Source organism: Apaloderma vittatum, unplaced genomic scaffold, assembly GCF_000703405.1.
Source record: "Apaloderma vittatum isolate BGI_N311 unplaced genomic scaffold, ASM70340v1 scaffold14832, whole genome shotgun sequence".
Lineage (NCBI taxonomy): Eukaryota > Metazoa > Chordata > Aves > Trogoniformes > Trogonidae > Apaloderma > Apaloderma vittatum.
The window spans coordinates 3544-9547 of record NW_009701980.1 but is presented as its reverse complement, the minus strand read 5'-3'; positions in this window follow the sequence as shown (position 1 = coordinate 9547).

The window sequence follows — 6004 nt, the reverse complement described above, 5'->3', positions numbered from 1 at the left end:
TGAATTTGGCCATGGCTTTGTGAAACTCGAACAAGAAAGGCAGTTGCAATGGGTATGAAAAATACCTATATAGATGAGAAAAGCTTAGCAGTCTCAATATTTTTTGTTACTTTGTACCTCACCAAATTCACGAAAGTGAGGAGAGGGCACAGGAAGACATTTGGTTTGTGACTCCAAAAAACGAGTTTCTGCAATAGGTTTTATATGTAGAAGACTGTACTCAACTGTGATTCCTGTGAGCTGATCCCAGGCACATGTGGAGGTTGCTCTATGTATTTTACATATTTAGTGACAAATGCAAGCTAAGAAGTTGCTTTTTGCAGTATGAACACTTTGCTTACCTTCTCTCCAGTATGTTGGCACATACAGCCCTCCTGTCTCTGGAACTAGAAGCCCACGCTGGAGGAAGACGTAGGGGCTTTGCATTGGTTTTTGGGGGTATGCGTATTTTTAGGTGTGCTGCTGTCCCATTCCTCCTTTCCTAATGTTATGGTAAAACAGCAATTGCAAAAATTAGTAATGAGTAACAGAAGGGAGCGCTTCTTAGCTGGCGAGAAATACAAAGAAAGGGATGTGTCCAAGCCCATCCAGAGTGACTGAAGACCTGACTCCTGTCAACATGCAGAGTTTGATGTAGATTTCAGACTAAGCAGGCTTCAGGATGGATCCTGCAACAGTAATGACATGCATCTTGGCAAGTTTTTTAAATGTTCAATGCAAACAGTCTCTTCTCTGAGCTTTTATTGTTCTATGGGTTTTTTTAAGATTTAAACATGTCTGATTTGGAGAATGATTTTGAAATGCAGTTTTGTGTTGTAACTGCCAAAGCTCTATTAAGGTGTTTTGTTCAACCTGTTAAGTGCTCAGGTGATCATAAAAAAAAGATTATTGTAGTTGTTTGTTACCCAGGATCTTCTGCAGGCAGTAAACAAACCTGATCTTTTGAAAGATGTTTGACTTCCATTTATCTTGATATTTAACTTCTAGCACTCACGGTTTTGGTGCTCCTCTGCAGCGACCTAGTAATCTCTCTGCTTTTACCCTGGTTGACTTGTACATTTTAATGGTTCAGAAGTCAGTGCCACTTTCCCTCTCCTTCCAAAAGTTGCACACTTAGTGGTATTCCAGTCTGAGTGGTGCTGTGTCCTGCCTAATCTCTATTCATCTCATCTAATCTCTGTTCATCTCATCTACTGGGTCTTAGGGCTTGTCTGGTACCTCACACAGCTGGGTTCTGTCTAGAGCCTCCAAGTTCTCCTTGTATGTAAGTGTTACTCTGCTGAGCCCATTCCGTTCAGTCAAGCAGCTTCACCGGATGTGCATCAGGCAGTGCACTTGCACTGCAAAGTGACGTTCCCTTGAGCACAAGCAAAGCATGGGTGGAGGTCAATTAAAACAAAATACTTCCGCTTGTCCTGGAGGTTTCCTCTCTGGACTGCTTCTTCCAAGGGCCTACTTAACCTTTTGTTCTTTAACTGAAGTTGTTATGACATACATGTAATTCTGCTTGCAGAATTTAAGAATTCCCAGGAGGCAGAACTGAGGAATTGCCATTGTGCAGGACCTTAGTGCAGGACATGTCTGAGTTAACTCAGTCACTTCCCAAGAATCAATAAAATGAGCTGACTGGAGTGCTGTAGATCACCTGAACTCTTCACTTCAACACCTAATTTCTACTGTAACTGGTTCATGACAGCTAGTTCTGGCAGCAAGCAGCTATGAATGGAAACAGAGCGGTTTCTCTGCTACGTTTGCCTCTTTAAGTGCTGGGCACCAAGCTCAGTGCATGTGCAGAAGACAAAAGCAACAGTTCAGGTAGATAAATAATGCTAAAATTTGATCTTTAAATGCTGCACAAGTCATGTCTTCTCAAGTCAAAAAGGGTGAGGATGTTTTTTTTCTTTTGAGTGGTGAGATTTTTTTGGTTTTAACTGAAAGCAATGCTGAACTTGGCCACTGACATAATGCTAACACTATTAAATATAAGAGCATTAGCCATAGATATGGCAGAATCAATATGTCAGGCACGGGGAAGGCTGCTCTATGCTTTTTAGCCTGCCATTAGCAATTGCTGCATGCGTGTTCAGGAAAGTGTTGGAAACTGGCCACTCTTCATACAATTCAAAGTGAACTGCTGTCATCTTCTGAAGCAAATATGCATATGCTGCTTTTTACTGGAATATCAAGCAATGCAAACTTATTTGTGTTTTATCAACAGACATTTATCAATGGCTGTAGCTGCTACTTCTGTTTTCCTAGTATTTTGCTAATAATGCTGGCCTTGTGCCAAGATACTATGTAAGCTTTTCAATTCATGAGATTAGAAACTGGTCATTTTTTTCCTGTGTGTGCTTTAGTTGACAGTGCCTTAGGCTTCTGTGTGGAAATCTCATCAGAATATAATGCTAAGTAAATGGAGCACAAAAAAATGGTGAAGCCAAGTCCTACATACAAAAGAGCAGACAAAAGGCCCATTCAGAAAAGGACCTGAGTAGTTGTTAAAGCCTGTGGGTAAAATTTTTCTTTAACTGCAGCAAGTCATGAGCTTACACTTACAGCTGAGCAAGTAAGTTTGTACTTCCAGTAACTGTAACTCCTTTGACTTTGTAGGGTTCATGCATAGATTTAAGCATATCCTTAAACACCCTTCTGGAAAAGGCTGTCATGTTACGGTGACTGGCAGAACAGCCTGTTAACAGGATCACAGTGTTCAAGGTTCAGGGAGACCTCTGAAGCTCTAGTCCAACACCTCGTGCCCAGCCAGGGTCAGAGCAAGCTGTACAGCACTATGTCCAGTTTGGCTTTTAATATCTCCAGGAATGGACACTCCACAGTTTCCCTAGGTAACCTGTCCCAGTGTTTGACCAGCCTCACAGTAAGTGTTCTCGTCTTCCTTTTCTCATTCTATTTCCTCTTACTTCCTCTGGTTTTATGTCTAAATGTCCCAATGCTGCTTTTGTCTTTTCAGTCCTACTGGGCTTCGCTTAGGTGAAATTTGTGTCTGGGTTGTTCAATTCTTTAACAGGCTCTGTTTGTATGGAAGTAATTGCTAAATGATCTGATGCAAAGCTGGCATTGCTGTTGATCGGTGTCTTTAACAGTCACTTCATTTTCGTATCTAGCTTTTCAGTGTTTTTAGCCTCAAGACTTAGACTCATGGAAATTTATGAACAACATTGCGCAATATTGTCTCACAGCACAGCTGGAGCTTCCTCTAAACTGTTGTCACTTAAAGGGTTCAACAGTTGGAGGCCTTGCTAACTGTTACAGTAGGTACAGTTAACGGTACTTGCTCAGCAAAAGCTTCTCTGAAGCTTATTGCAAATTCACTAAGTTCTTACTGAGATCACACTCCTTTCAAGATGTTACATTCTGAAATGCATTATCCACAGTGCCACTCAGATTGTACTGGGACTTGCTTTGAGGGAATTTGTGAAAAGTGGAGTTTAAGACTGCAATGGAGTTTTTTCCCAGATTACATGGTGAGCTGACAGGTTTTATGCTTGCACCCATGGTGATAGTTTTTCTGCTACCGGAGATGAGTGCAGTATCAAACATACTCTGTACCTCCCCAGTGTGTGTGGTGCTAGGGTTGTCTGAGGAGGACATAGACTCCTCCAAAAATGCCTAATGTTTCTCTAGTTCTGACACTTGTCACAATTGTATGTAAGATTCTTTTTGCCTTCCGCAATCCATGTCAGTCTATTCCCAGTTTTTATTTGTCTCTCCACTTTTAATTTCTTCTGTAACAGAAACAAATAACAATTGATGAGTCAATGTTTTCATTTCCTTAAATTTGTTTGTCTTTTTTCTTATAGTAAACTGCAGGGTATTTGTGCTTAAAGCAATCAAGCTTGGAAAAAAATGTGATTTTAAATGAAAAATAGGCTAATTCAGAGCAGACCTGTTGTGCTTTGAAGAAGGAAAAACTCAAAGGAACATTTCCTGTCAAGTGTTACTGGGTGTTCTAAAAGTCATTAAGATTAGGTGGGTTTTTTCTTGTTTCAGAAGATATGACAATGATAGGAGGATGTACTTTTGGATCTCATTGTGCTGGACAAGATTAATCAGGCATTGGACTGGAAGTTAGTGGTTGCCTGAGGAGCAATGACCACGGCCTGAATAGATTCATTGTGGAACAGCCTGATACTTCAAAATGAATATTCTGCTTAAGTTGAGGAATACTATAATTAAAACTGATGATGGGAATGAAATTGTTATCAGAATGGAACCTTTGCTCAGTTCCATCCAGCCCTTGCTTTTGTTTGCTGTCTGGGCACTTTTGCTCATTTGGAATTTTCCTGATGCTCTTAAACCAGAAAAGCTTTAAAAGAAGAAAAAAAAATAATTGGCGCTGCCTGTTGTCTGTAAGCATAAATACATTTCTGCAGCCTAGGATACAGTCTGAAGAGGGCAGCCACACAGGATTTTCTTTTATGACAAATGACCAATAACTTTTGGCTCTGGTGCCAACCCAAGAAATTCTTACAAGACTTTCAGAATCTGGGCAGCATTTGACCAGCCCTCTGTAATGTGAGGCTAATGTCAGGCAATAGCACATTTTTTTCCTCTTAAGCTAACCTCAGATTTCCTTGATTAAGAATCTAATGCATAAATCTGTGTTTTCAGAAGTGTGAAAATCCTGTAGTTACATTATCTGATTCAGATAATATGCTCCTGGACAAAAAATTCAGTGTCTTGAGAATACCATCTGCCTGTTCTTCAACAAAATGCAAAAATCTGGTGGCCACTGGGTCAATATTGTTTCTTTAAGGTCTGCAGCTATGCTTTGGACAGCATGGTAGGCCAAAGGTGTTCACCATTTCTGGTGATGCTACTTCACTTACACTTACTGCAAGGAGGAGCTTACCCATGGTTCTGCAGACGCCTGTATGGTCTTCTGTGGAGCTGGATGCTGGTGGGAGCTCGCAGGATGCACCAGCGGCTGTGGACACGGTACAGCTACCATGACTCCCATCCCCAGGAGGTGAGGCAGGTAAATGCAAGGAGCACAGCAGTTCTGGCGTGAAGTGCAGCAGTGTTTGATTCTGCTGAGTTGAGTGCTCACTTGGGTCTTGCCCTTCTGGGAAAGGCAGTGCTTGGACTTAGCATTGCTCCCAGCTTCGAGGAGCTCTGCCCATGCGATCCTGGGTAAGTCAGCAGAGGGCAGCCCTTTATCGGCAAGGATTTTGCAGCCTGGAGTTAAGGATCAGTTTACTGCTGTAGAGCTGGAGTGTGGTCCCTTCGCAGGCATAGAGAAGCCAACAACTAGTTGCTTGTTGACCACCCCGTTGACACTTCTAGCGGTAAGTGACACGAGTCAGGGGACAGGACACGTGGCACATAGGGAGTAACAGCAGTAGCTGAGTCCAAACGGCTGCTCTTGCCATATCCAGCCTGGCATGGTGTTCATAACTGTCCTGGTGCCACAACTGGACTTCTGAGCACACCAGAAGTACTGGCTGGGGGTGTGTGTAGCTAAGGAGTGATGTAAGACACTGGAACAGGTTGCCCAGTGAAGTTGTGGATGCCTCATCCATAGAAGTGTTCCAGACCAGGTTAGATGAGGCTTAGAGCCAACCTGGTCTAGTGGGAGGTGTCCCTGCTCATGGTGGGGGGGGTGGAACTAGATGATCTTTAAGGTTGTTTCTAGTCCAAACCATTCTATGATTCTGTGTCTGATCAGATTACCCAAATACATAGGTTTTCCCTTGCTTTGGCAGGAGGCATGAGCTATACAAAAAGTATTGCTTAAGGAGTTTCTTCACTTGTGCACCTGAAGCAGCTTGTGTCTTGGTTTTGTTATCAGGAGAGGTAAATATGCAGATGTGATTATAAGGCTGTATCTTTTTGTTTGTTTTTTTAAAATCTTAAAGTATTTGAAATACAGCTATGATGTTTTAATGTATGTCACAGGAATTTTGAAGCTGGGAAACTGAAGATGTAATGGCATTTATAATCCTCTCCCTCCTCAGCAAAAAAATATGGCTGGGTCTGGGGTAGA